The sequence below is a fragment of the Anopheles gambiae genome, chromosome 2 (assembly GCF_943734735.2).
Source record: "Anopheles gambiae chromosome 2, idAnoGambNW_F1_1, whole genome shotgun sequence".
Lineage (NCBI taxonomy): Eukaryota > Metazoa > Arthropoda > Insecta > Diptera > Culicidae > Anopheles > Anopheles gambiae.
This window is the reverse complement of record NC_064601.1, coordinates 113732507-113746378: the sequence shown is the minus strand read 5'-3', so window position 1 is coordinate 113746378 and position 13872 is coordinate 113732507. Positions and strand designations below refer to the sequence as shown.

Sequence of the window (13872 nt, the reverse complement as noted above, 5' to 3'; positions counted from 1 at the left end):
AGAAGAGGAGGGCCTGAAGCTCGAAGCGTTTTGTAAACGATTTAACACACAAACCGATTATCCAAAACGCATACACACGCAAACACCCCCTCAACATTCGGAATGGGGGGTGGTCGTTGCCAAACGGGCAACCCAAGTGCAGAAAGTAAACGAGAGGGGGAGGGGGGGGGGAGAGAGTAGAGAAGTGCAATCCCCGTGAGATGCGTGATCTGGTTTTTTAATTTTATTTATGTTCTTTTCCCTCCTTCCTCCTTGCCATTGGCTTTTCCTTCCTCCTCCCTTTGCGTAGTTCACTTCCCGGTACGCAAATGAGCGTTTTATATATGAATTTTGCGCGAAAGACACAGATTCCTCTTGCGCAAAAAAAACACGCGCCAACCATTCGATCCGGAAAAACGCGTCCAAACGGGAAGTACGTGTGTGTATGTATTGGGATCGGATAAATAATTTGACTCTCTGTGTGTGTTTGGCTAGCGTGGTGGAGCGTTCTTGCCACTCCCGTCTGACCCTGCCAATGGATCGTGCGGTGAGGGAATATTATTTATAAATTAAATCGAGATCGGGGCGCGGATACTATTTTCCCGCGGAGAGCGACACACACACACACAAGCGGACACAAGCGCGGTCCACACGAGAGCCGAAAGGTAATGAGGGTTTTCCTTTTTCCGCGTACGGGCCCGGCCGCGCCGCGTCCGTTCATGAAATTAATTCAGGTTAAAAGTGCCGCCGTGTCGCGGTAAACTTCCCCTACCATCCCGTTCATCATCATTCCCCCGAGAAAGAGAAAGAGAGAGGGAGAGAAATGCGCGCAACGCTGGTGATGGCGTTGATGATGGCGCTGATGACGCCGATTGAATGAGGTCAGTGAAAGGATGGGGATGGGCGTGCAGGAAGGAAGGAAGGAATGGAAGGGGAAGGGTGCGTCATGGTGGTGCCAGTTCCCACCACTCCGGTCATGACTTCCGGTTGCGGTTGTCTCCTCTTATCGCGCGCGCGGGGAGGGATGCGCTCAGCGAAACATTTCGATAGTTTCCAGCCGAATGGGCTCAATGGATTGTAAAGTGTTTGGAATGAAACAGAGACGTGTGTTTGGATGGACTGCTTGTAGAGTACAACATGCTCATAAAGTTATTATAAAAAATAAAAATAAAGTTTATAAAACTTCCACAACCACTCGCTTCCAATGGAAAATGTCACTGGATAGCGAGAATAAGGTTATTGATAATGCCACCGTTCAAGGGTGGAGCAATGGAGCAAACGACACCCCCTCCAGGGCAATGAAGTTGTTACGCTTTGTGTTGGTCACCACTTCCACCAACGCGGGCTGCCGCGCTACGCTCGATAATCGTTATCAGTGGTTTTGATTTTACGCATTCGTGCTTTCGTAGTGAGCAGCGACCACAGGGCACAGGGGCAAGTGGACAAACACACTATTGAGCTGTAGTCAGTGCATTTTTTCTCTCTTTCTCTTCTTTCGTTTTGTTTGTTTCAGGCGTTGTTTGGTTATTTTGTATCGTTTCGTTTCGATAATGACTCCATTGCGAAGCGTGGGGTGTTTTTTCTTCTTTTTTACACACCGTAATTAGCTCATTTTGCAATTGAATTGGATGGTTTGTGTTTCGTTTTGTTTTCTGTTGTAACTTTTGTGGTTTTAGGGGTACTTTTGTCTTCTTTTTTTGTTTGATTCGTTTGTTATAATTGTTATAAAGTTGATAACAGGTAGAACTTTATCTCAATCATTGCTGTTTGATAATTTTCTATATTTACTGTGTCATTTTAATGCCTTCTATTTTATGAAAATCAAAATATTATCTATAATAATATTATCTTCAAAAAAGATATCATCAAACCTTTGCAATACACAATGTAAAAAACCAAAAATAAATAACACAATGAAAAACGCAACCACTGCATTCGTTAGCACCTTTCTCTCTTTGTATTATCACACACAGAAGAGAAACAAAAACGGGACAATAGATTGCACAACAATTGCAGCAAAATGGCTGCGCTGGCCGATAAGCAAAAAGAGAAGCTCACAAAAAAGAGAAAAAGAGAGAATAAAAAAGAAAACAAACCAAATGCAAACAGTGAAAATGAAAAGACAATGTTAAACAGAACCGCGACACACACACACACACGGGGTTGAGGGTAGTATATTTATTTAATAGTATTCGATGACTGTTGGCTCAGTGCGTTTGTTCGACCCCTGCCCCCGTCCACGGTACCTCAGTTTCGACACTGTGACCACCGTTCCGCCTCGCTGCCCGGTAATGGGCAGTGGCAGCGAAACCACACAGGCGGACGGGTGAACGGTGGACGGACGGGTGAACGGTACAGAACATTAAAATTGGGTTGCAATCGGGTTGAAACAGTAAATCGCATATGACAATTATCCGCTTTGCTGAAGTCATTCATTTGCCCCAAAGGTGTGGGAGAGATTGTGGTGCAGGGATGCAGGGAAGAGGTGGGTGCAGAAGAGGATAAATTGTTTGTTTGATAAGCTCCCACACACTGGAAGGAATGAGTGGTGAGAATTTTCCAGCATTATGATTGCCGAGGTTGCCGAGGCTGTTTGTGTTAATGTTTTAATCAATGCATCAATAATGCAGCAATTCGGGCGTCGTCGTCGCCTGCTCTGTGTTGAGCTGATCAAAATGGACAGCCAAATCGATCGACATTGTAATGCAATGATGGGGGGGGACGCAGCGTTAGTAGGCGCTGCGAACATTCAAATAAGAGTGAGAGATGGGAGATGCGCCGGGTTTTAATTTAAATCTTTTAAAATTAAACAACCCTTCAAACACACACACACACGTGGCAACATGATAAATAGTGCAATGTTTCAATTAGAACCCGAATTCGCAACCCTATCGGAAAGCAGGCGCGGACAGTTTAGCAAACACCAAAACAACACAGCCAAGGTGCAAGCAAAAAACGGTGTCTGAGGTCGTGTGTGTGGCGTGCGAGTGTCGTTTGGGTGCTTAGAGAAGCCGCAAAATTAAAATTAGATTATGATTTACGGCGCCACACATATTTCGAAACCCAGTGTGCTGACACAGTGTGTGTGTTTGTGTGTTTGTTTGTTGCGGTTTACGCGAACAGTTGAAACAATGTATGCGCAAACGGGGGCAAAACGGGATGAAGAGCTGGTACAAGTGGGTGTCTATTTTGTTTTATTAGAAATTGTGTATTGTCCCCGAATCGAAGAGGAAAAACAAAACAAAAAACGCTCGTCAGGAAACGTGTGATTTAATATAATCCTCTTGTCTGCTGTCCCAAAGGCTAATACAGCGAGTCGGTCCCATGCCACCTAACCACACTTTATGTCCCGCGTGTGTGTGTTTGTTACAGGAAATAAAGAGAAAAAAGGGTTCAGAAATCACACACAATACGTGAGTTAATTTATCATTATGCTGCTGCTGCTGGCCCCATGGAACGCCGATAAAGCGTTAAATAGTTACCGGCTGTAAGCATTGGGTGGTTCCCACGGGGCGGCACAGGCACTGAAAACCGCACCGAAACATATTGCATGTGTTGGTGTGTGTGTGTGTGGGAAACGGATGGTAAAAATCACAACCATATATACCCTCAGGTGAGCCGGTGTGTTTATGCGAATGAGTCACAAAGGACTGCAATCTGTCCGACAGCACCATTTGCCACCAGCAAACGGGAAAATTTAATTCCCCACAATTCGATTCCGCACTGACGGGGAGGGGGGGAGTCCAACGGTTAAAAGGACACACACCACGGTCCGGACAGGTGAGGTTGGTTCACGGCGGATCAGGTGACGCGATTGTAATGTAATTTAATGTTGGAAAATGTTAATTATAAATTATACATTATTCGCCTCATTCGCTTCACGGCTCACTTGGTGGGTGAGTGTATAAGGGAGGAAAGAGGGTTCGATCGTTTGGTTTTGACATTAATATGATACGAAACGGCCCCGTGATGGGGACACGCACAAGTGGGACACGCACAAGGGACGCCATGGGACGAGGTGTAAAGTCAAACGAATCAGTTTGTGTGTGCGCGCGCGTGTGTGTGTGTAGGGGACATTTGGTATCATTCGCGAATCGGTATATTATTGCGTAAAGTGTAGGACGGGGACAGGGAGCAGAACGAATCTCGATGCCATCACTCCCTTCTGATATTTTTCGGCACACAGCACACAGACGTATGGCGCAGACGTGTGGAAAATGTTGCACCCAGTTTTGCAACCCAAGGGTGGAAGCTTGCCTGCATGATATTTGGATTAATTTGAAAATCTCATCACGACCGACTCATGGCGAGGGTGGATCGATGCCCACGATGAGAGTGTGTAATTTTATATTTAAAATAAACAGTATCGGGTGGGTTAGATTATTGTAAAAGGATGATGAAGAGGTTAGCAGTGTGCAGACGTGTGACGGTTTGTTTGGCTTTTGGTGGGCTAAAATCAACCCGATGGCAGTCCAATTCCAACTTGTTTATCAATCTAAACACGCTTCATTTAGGTTTGATTTACACTAGCTAAAAGGCCAAACGATTAAAGGCATGATCATGATGGAAATACATTCATGTCCAACATGTCGTACTAATACAATTACACTGACAAATTAAAGCCTTTTCCACTTTACAAAAAGCTGATTAAAATATCCCATCATCAAGCCACGTGCAACAAGTTTAAATTTGCTAGTGCTCAAGCCTTTAGCCCCCGCTTCATTTTCCGAGAACGTGTTGATTTCCCTACGGGAGCATGTGTGTGGTTGTGTGATACGCGCGAAGTAATTGCGCACAACGTGACACCAATTGCGTCCCATTCTGCTCGTCGTCTTAGCAACAGCAGAAGGAGGAACAACCCCCATGAAACCCCTTTTTCTCTAATCAACTAACAGAACAGAGCGCACCACTGAACGAACAACTGGTGGTGGGTGTCATTTTTATGTTTATTATTTCAAATTTTTCTCCACTGCCCTTCCCAAACCCCACCATCGTCAGCGTTTTTATAACGCAATTGGTGGTTTTGCTTTTGCGTCGCAAATGTGTATACATCCCTTGTAGGCTTTTTTCACAGCAAAAAAACGAAGAGGATAAGGACTGGCATATCTCCAATATCGTGCCACCACACACATTCATCCATCAATTCCCTTGCACAATCTCGACGAAGCAAGCAAAAAAAGGGAAAAAATCAACAGCATCGTCCACCAACGTCATGATTGGTTCTGGCTTGGAAAATGAAAACTGCTCGACCCCCCCTCCCCATCATCGGAAATGGAATAAAAGTGAGAAAAACAAAGCAAGTGGCACAGCAACAACAAAAAAAAAAAAAGCGGACAACGGCAGCCAAACGGTCGGTTGTCCTCCCTCACCCCGTCAAACGTCGATATGCACGTGCGTCGATATATTGCGTAGCACAGCGATACACACACACGCATACACTTTCCTTGGGACGAAGGCCACTTCGGGCTATTGTGTCCCTTCCTGTCCTCTCCCATAAGGGGACGGACACACGGACAGCGGCCGGTATGGTTTCACATTATCTTTGATTATATCCTTGATCCCATTTTTCCGCACTCGGATGTATTTTCCCATTTTCTTCCCATCCTCTCGTGTAGCCTTCCCAGAAAGTCAGAGAAAGAAGGACACTTTCCTCGCGTTTCCTTTCTCCCATTGGGAGCGAAAACGGTTCGGTAATCACTCCCTTCGGTTTTGGGTGAAAATATCCGTGGAAAACACTCTCCTTCGAGGCGCAAGGCATGAGAGGTTTATAAGGCATGCGAGTGTATTAGTAGTGCTGTGAGACAAGTGGTGAGCGCTGGTGAGGAATAGCAACTCAGTACTGTGCTGCTCACATCGAGATTCAGTTAATAACGACATAAATATAGCGGGCCCAAACAACAATGTACCTAAGCCTCTGGTCTGGACACCGACACCGACACAGAGATAAATAAAACATACACACACAAATACACTCGAAAATAGTGCCATCTTCTCTCTCCCTCTCTCTCTCTCTCTCTTTCTCTCTCTCAGGCCCAAAAGCCGGCCCCGAGAAAAAGCCCGAACAATCCGTGGCAGACACAAAAGCCGAACAAACATATTTAATGCTGCTTGCTTTTGCTTCCTTCCCCAACCAACGGCCTGTGCCTTTTTCGTCCTGATTTTCGATTCGAAGTCAATAAATGCTCATTTCCCCTTTTACTAGTGAGTTCCTTCCCTTTGCCTACTGAAAGTGGGGAAACTTGGGTGAGATTTTCCATCCCTTGTGTCGTCAACCAAGTAAGGGGAAACACGACTACTCGGAGTAAGGCTTTTGCGTGTGAGTTACCAAAACCGTGGAACTCACCAACTCATCATCATCGGAGTGTATGTATTTTGTGTTTGCCCAAACCCAACTGTTTGTACTTCCGCTGTGTCGGTTGTGTTGCCTGTGTGCTGTATGTATTCCGGATCCTTTTCCTTTTCCTCCGTCTCCTCCTCCTCCACCTTCCACTCGTACCCAATTTCCGCTCCGCGTAAGGGGTAAGGTTGTGCGTTGCAAATCACCGAAGATTATCCGGTAGTAATGTCGGGAAATTGAGAAGCATATGGAGAATGGTTTGAAGCGGGCGAACATGGTTGATGGTGCTGGTGCGTCATGTACATGATGAAAACATGAACACCAGCACGAAGCTCGTTTAATCGGATGAACTGCTCGAATTATATTTATTGTTGCACTTGGGCGAAATGGGCTTTGGCGCTTCGGTAGCGATGCGTGCCGAGGGCGTTATGTTTTGAGCAAGTGACATATGAGTGGTCCTCGTCGGTAGGTCGTTTAAGGTGTTTCAATTCTATTACACCTTATGTGATTAGAGGCTGCAAACGCTGTTGGAGTGTTGGGAAAATGAATTCCAGTTCAGATAATTATAAGCATTATCGCACAGCGCCTATCGCTTTCAGGTTGGGATAAATAATTTAAATCACACTTGCAACGCCCAGGCACACGGTAAACAAATGATAATCATAAATATCGTTCCGGGTTCAAAAACAGTTCCAAAATCCTACCAAAACTTCCCTCCCAAGTCGCAGTCGCTCGTTACGGGTAGCAAAACAATCATTCGACTGGCAGCGATCCCTTCCATAAAGTCAAACAGAAGGGAGAGCAAGCGGTAGGGCACACAAATCAATTTTTATTCAACAGTACTTCCCCATCTCCACCCTCTCTTCCATTGGTGACTAAATCTGTTGACAACTGTCACCCGAAGGGCGGAGGGAGATATGAGTGTCTATATTCGTCATCACGACGCAACGCCGCTTTTTGGAAATACAAAACACGAGGGAACACACAGGGCCCAAAAACAAGCAAACCATGTCGATGTGCCGCCCGATAAGATGACGCTCGACAGCGCCACACTCGCTGCCTGCCCCGGTCTGTCTGTCTTCTTTCTCCATCCTCCATCCCAGAGCCTCATCCATGACGGCCCCGTGATTATAGTAATGATGGATCGGTCTAGCGTCCTTTTTTTTTGTTGTACTCGACAAACATAAACCACATCATCTTGTGGAGTGAATTGCGCTTCAGGAGCTCTATGACTGTGTATTTGCTACTCGCGTTCGCCCTTGTGACACCCAGCATTACTACACTGCCCATGGTTATCGACCGGTGGCAGAGTTTTGCGTATCCTTACTGCGTCGTTGCAGCTTGTGAAGCGCGCACGAAGAAGATTACGCCAGTTACGCTAATCAACAAGTAACAAGCAAATGAAGCCGATGTCAATGCGGTGTAGTTTTGTGTACACCTTATTTTCCATTTTCGGCCAGCAAATCAAAACAATCCCGGGCCGTTAAAAAGCAATTCGTGTGATGTCATTTGCATGCCTTCGGGCGTTTGGCGTTGCGCATACTAATTAGAACTCTCCGCGTTACGTACGCGTACGCCTTACAGTATGCAATCCGCGTACCAAACGGCAAACCACCACCGTTCTGCTCAATTGAGCTCGAGCGCAAAAAGGAAAAAGATAAATGAATGCTTCATTATTTAAAGGATTGATCATTTGTCTCGTGTTTAGTCGAAACTTGGCAATGTACAAACACACACAAACCCAATAGCACCTTCCCATTCTTTGCATAACGACCCACAGAAAAAGCCAGACACCATAACCCGGTGTGACATGACGACTCACTTTTCGATTAGCGTCCCCTTTTGCGTTGCGTTTTGAGTATGTGTGTGTGCGTGTGTGGTGACGATTTCCCTTTGGAATAATTTCATCGGTTATGTCGAACATGTGTGTATTGATTTACGCTCCTGGATGGAGGTTTGGCTTCCGCTGCGGGTTGCGGCGGCAGCAGTAGCACTCCGCGCGCTACCATTTGCCCAATTTTCCCGAATGCCGGGTGCGGGTTGCAGCGCAACTCCCGGTTAATAATCTGCCCGCCAGCAGTTCGACTTTTCCCGGCAAAAGGGTCCCGGCAGCACACCGAAAGAAGAGACCATGAGAGCCTTTAATAGGAAGGCAAACGATGCGCTAGCATTAGAGTGTGTGTGTGAGAGAGAGACAGAGGCAGAGACAGACAGGCGGAGAATAATTCCACAAAGCCTCCCTCTTTAAGGGGTGGACATGTTTTATTCTTTATTATCTCACCCTCTCATTACTACACACTCTCAGCGTTTGGTGCCTTTCTCTCTCTTTCTCTCTCGTCGTGCGAATGAATGTGTGTGGTTGCTTCGCGCTTTTCCCCGAGGCACGTGCCTCCTTCGCGCGTCGCTAACCATTCCCCTTTGCGTTGCCAGGCAGGATCCTTCGTTTGTGTGCTGCGGTCTGCGTTGGATAGTGCCAAACCCTTCGTCCTAACTAACCATTGTTCGGTGCGATGATTTAAATGTCCTTGCCCCCTTCAGGAGTGGATAGTAAATGCGCCGCGTCACACCGTGAGTGTCGAATAAGAGCACACACACACACACGCACATGCTTACACAAACACAAAAGTCTCCCTATCCTTGTTGCCATTCACCATCGCACCCAGTTGACCGCCTTTTTTCCACGAAGGACGAATGCCGCTTCGATGTCCTTGTGTCGATTTTTCTTCATTTTCCTACGTCCCACCCAGCACACTGGTGGAAGGTGGTGCCTTTTTGCTTCCTTCTTCCCTTCTCTCTCAAGTTCCCATGGGTAATCGATGAAAATTTTCTAATTTTCCAAACCGATTTCCACCGATTAGTTGCCACAATGCTCGAAGCGAGCGAGCGAGCGAACGAACGAGGTCGACGGCGACGACGACGATGAGACACTCGGAGGAATGGGATGATTAATTGAATCGTGCCGGATCGTTCCTACCGCCACACGGTACAACACAGTGGTCACGCACTCGGCACTCGGAGTGGGGGGGGGAAGAGCAATCCGATGAAAGATAATGTTGAACTTTTCTCGGGTATCTTGTTTCAACGCTTGATGCCCTTTTTGGTGGTTTGTTGTTTCATTGTGTTTTATTGAGTTTCGGTTAATTTATCCCGCATAAGGTCACCGAAGTTCGCATAAGGTCGGTTTTTCTCGGGTGTAATGGGGGTTTGCCAGTGATACAGTGAACGCCAGTTTTGTGGCGCCAGCAAGTTGAGCAAGCTGGTACAAACTCGTTCGATTGTTGTAATATACTTAAAATAAGCAAATAAAAGGTACAAATAATGCGCTCAGGAGCGGGTCAAAAAGCTTCCCGAAAGAAAAGACAATGATCTAATTTATTTTAGAGACATTTTCCCCTTTTTACAATAAAGTAAGTAGCGCAACACTGTCCAGTGCCATTGTTTCACCATTTTTTTTGTACGGTCCACTCTGATGCGGCAGTACGGGGGTTTTCCTGATACAAATTGCATGCTTTTAACAAGTGCCGTTCGCCCCTTTTCCCCATCGTGCGTCCCGAAAGGACGAAAGGACACACTGTTCCATCATAATGGGACGAAATTACTCTTCCAAGCTCGGTCGACCGGTTGGGATGGTGGTGATGGTGGTGGTGAAAAAACCCCATAAAGTTAGCCCTCCGGAATGGTCCGAGTTTTCATCATTAATTACCGAAGAAGGTCCTTCCGGTTAGTTTTGCGTTTGTTTATTCCACAAGGACTTGTGTGAGTGTGTTTTTTTTTTTTTTTGCGTGTGACTCTCTCTCACTCTTGGTGTGTCTGTAGTAGGGAAATTAATGTGAAGCTTGGATGTATTTCATACCCAGTTTTTTTTTTGAGAACTGAAGTTTATTCCATTTTACGCTCCCTAGCTTCTGTCTGTGTGACATAATGTAATCATCGGCCCAAAATTCTTTCCATTCAACGTTCTCAAATGGGATGCTTTCCTGCTTTTTTCCTTCTTCTTTTTTGCCCCGAACGAAAATTGATAGCAAAAAATCAACAAAATGCGAAATACGATTAAAAAAGATCTATAAACATTTTACGTCCCTAACGTCCCTTAACGGAAGGCTGGTGGGTGGCGGGCGGGTGGTAAAAAGCAAAAATGGTTAAATCCCTTTTTTCGGTAAATCAAATGAAAATGGTTATCATGAGCGGGTTCTTTATTTGGTGTGTGTGTTTTTTTGTGTTGGTTGTTGTCACCCCGCAGAAGGGTTGAAACAGAATGAACCCCTTGCTCTCTGTTGCGCACCAAAACACTAATAAAGTAGGGATAGTGCAACAGAGGAGAGTCCTCTAGGAATTCCATTTCACAGGCAGCATGGGAACGGACTGTAATGCGGGCAGAAATGCGAAGGAAAGCGCGTGGTGCAGGCAGTAAATCAAAGGAACACACGCCACAACGCACACTTGCGCTGCGCTGCGTACTGTGTTAATAACAATTACGACCGACGCACACATACACACGCACCAACACTACAATGTTGCGCGACGCGCACAGCAGCGCAAGCCACAAAGTAACAATAAATATTGCAGACACTTGAGGCATTAGTGGCATTCGCCGGTGGTATCGTCGGTGGTTGGAATTCGAAATTCGCAGCCGTATGAGTCATGCTGGCCTGCTTTCTTGCTGCTGGCCACGATAATCCTGTGACCGATTTCCCCATCCCTTGCACCGCTTTGTTGAAGTGAGTCGAGTTTGTCCAATATTATCGCCGCCCGAGGCATAACTTATCGGACCGGACCCTGATTCATCTGCCTTTCTGGTCTTTGTTTGCCCTTGTTGCAGATCTGGCGGGACACGGTTGATACAGCGATAGAAGCGAAGGGAGAAACTCGCTGTGAGCACCCATTTGGCAAAGGTTCTTGACAAGCTGGCAATAAGCCTTAATAAAGGTCGTTTTGGTTGAGTAAAGTAAGCTGTTTTCAATATTTGTGAGGTAGATTGCATACTTTTAGGCGAATACAATACCTCAAGCTGATTATAAAACGCCTTAAGTTATGCTATATGTGTTACACAAAAGCCTTATTAATGCTAGATCAAGAGTTTTACGTTGTCAACTGGGCAAAGCGTTTCGTTGGAGGCGCTAGGGCCATCCCGTCACACGCAGTACGCCAGTTCCCTCGCAACCACAATGGCGACAATGGCGACTGTGGCGATATTGACGAAGACGAAGACGACATTTATCATGCTTCCCACACCCACCACTCGAAACCACTAACACGTACACTTACACACATACAGTTTGAACCCTCCATGGAAATTGCGATTCGAAGCCAAACCATAAGGGCGAACACACACACACACACACACACACACACACACACACACACACACACACACACACACACACACACACACACACACACACACACACACACAGACACACAGAGTTAGGGCAAAAGGCGACACCGAAAAGGGTCACACACTCACAAGACACTGTCTCGACAGCGACGACCCCCGTTTCCTCCTCCCCCCCCCCCGCCCGCGTAGGGCAAACAAACTTCGTCTTGCAACCAAACAAACCCACCCCATGGCGCCTATCCTTTTTAGCTATTCCCGCTCATCACTATTCCTCCCCGGTTTGTCGCCCCACCGCAGTTGGGTGCTATTTTCGACCGCATTTGGTAAACACGGCTTCAAACGCACACATACAGTAAAGGACACGTTGACGCTTACGATGTGGTGTGCGGGGTTAGTTTGTACATTTGGGGTTTTTTGATTAAGTAAATTTGAGGTTTTTGAGAAGAGAGGAGCTGAACAGTTCAAAATCAGTATTGGTAGGTTCTTGTTCGTCTTCTGCTTCTAGTGCCATGCCAATCCTAAATCCTGAATAATTTGAAGGCAAAACACACACACACATAGAGTCGGCAAACAGACAATATGGAAGCGACACTGACACCCCGTGAAAGATGGATCACTTTCGGAGGACTCCACTAATCAAGTGACGAGGGAGTTGCCATTTTGGATATTTGAGATGTTGGAGAGATATTCGAGGATATGCTCTACGGCAGGGTGGAAAGGACATTGTGTTGTCAGCCTCGTTGAGAGCATGGGATATAATGATCAATCAATCCCGCGTCCAATATACGCAAACGGAAGCGAAGCATCCGAGTCTAAAGCTACCATGAAGAATTCGATGTAAATTAGCTAAATCTCTCTTCTATCTCCCAGAAAAGGAAAACCAAATCCATTCCCCACGAAAGATTGGATAGTTATTTACTGTCACTTCATATTCCTATATTCCCCTGCCATTCATTTCAAGACGAAATACCCGTGCAATGTGCGCCCTGTCCCAAAAGTTATCTACCCAAAGTGACACTAAACGCTGCTCGAGCACATTCTTCAGCGCTACTTCATCAACTCACACATTATTGTTTTGGGTGAAGTCAGTTGTGCGCCCCAAAAGTAGACAGCAACCGATGCAACCGAAGTACGCCAACCGAACCGAAGAAGTTGCTCTTAAAACTGTGAAAACTTTTATCAACTCGCAAGACACTCTCAGGCAGCAAGACCAGACCAGGGCGAATGGAAACAAATGGAGCCAAAGTTTTGTGCTGCGGTTTTCTGTCCCGAACGAACTTTTTGGTCCGAAACGAACACTCGAGATGGGGTTTTGGGGTGGGCAAGTGGCGGTGTTTTTTTGGGTAATTCGATGAAGCGGTATCGTTGGCTGCTTCAGATGAACTGCTGCAGGAACTATTGGGATGAGATGGTCATTGGGCAAGATAAATCGAACGTCACTGAAGATAAAGCAAATGTGCTGCCATATCTCGTGGGAAAAGTCTCATGGGAAGGTAACTCTGCTTGTTAGGTGTGCGTTTTTGTAAGGAAAATTCGAGCCAAGTTGTATGTAAGTTCTATGAAACTCAAGTTTAATTCCCAAATTTCGTAGTAAATTGTTTTACTTTATGTATTTTTTGGAAGATTTTAGGAACTATTTTGCGAAGCTCTCCCATCCTTTTACGTCACATCAGTGAAAAGAGAGAGGAAAAAACCTGCCTGCAAAACTCTCCCTTTTCAAAAATAAAAAAGAAGCATTTCCCGGATGCAACCCTCCCCACCCCCCACTCGGGATGTTTTGGGGGAAATGTCATAGCACCATATTTCCAATCGACCGCGCCACGCATTCGACGAATGTCCCGTGTTTCGCATATTTGATTTGTTTCACCCACTGGCGCGCCCGACCACCATTGGAACAATTCCATCAATGTACGAGGATAAAACGCCACCGCAACGCAGGGCGATCGAAGGAAGCGTAGCGATGGCAGAGATGGAATACCATCATCATCGTCATCGCTGAAAGGGAAGCTGTACGAGAGTGGCGTAACAGAAAATAATATTCAAATCCCCTTTTCCAGCGAAAGCATTCTCGGGTAAGCGGGTCTAGCTCTAGGATGGGTCTGTTTTTTTGCCCTATGTCCTGGAACTACAACACAACACCGGATGGACCGGCACCACGTACCAGGAAAAACACACATTTTCCAATCCTGTTGACGAACTCACATACATGCACGCACACACA

The 13872-nt window shown here is 46.2% G+C and overlaps 1 protein-coding gene across 3 annotated transcripts in view; it reads right to left on the bottom strand.

Annotated features, from left to right (window-relative positions):
* Positions 1–13872, bottom strand: part of LOC1269884 (uncharacterized) — a 102075-nt gene that overhangs the window by 8605 nt on the left and 79598 nt on the right. The window lies entirely within an intron of this gene.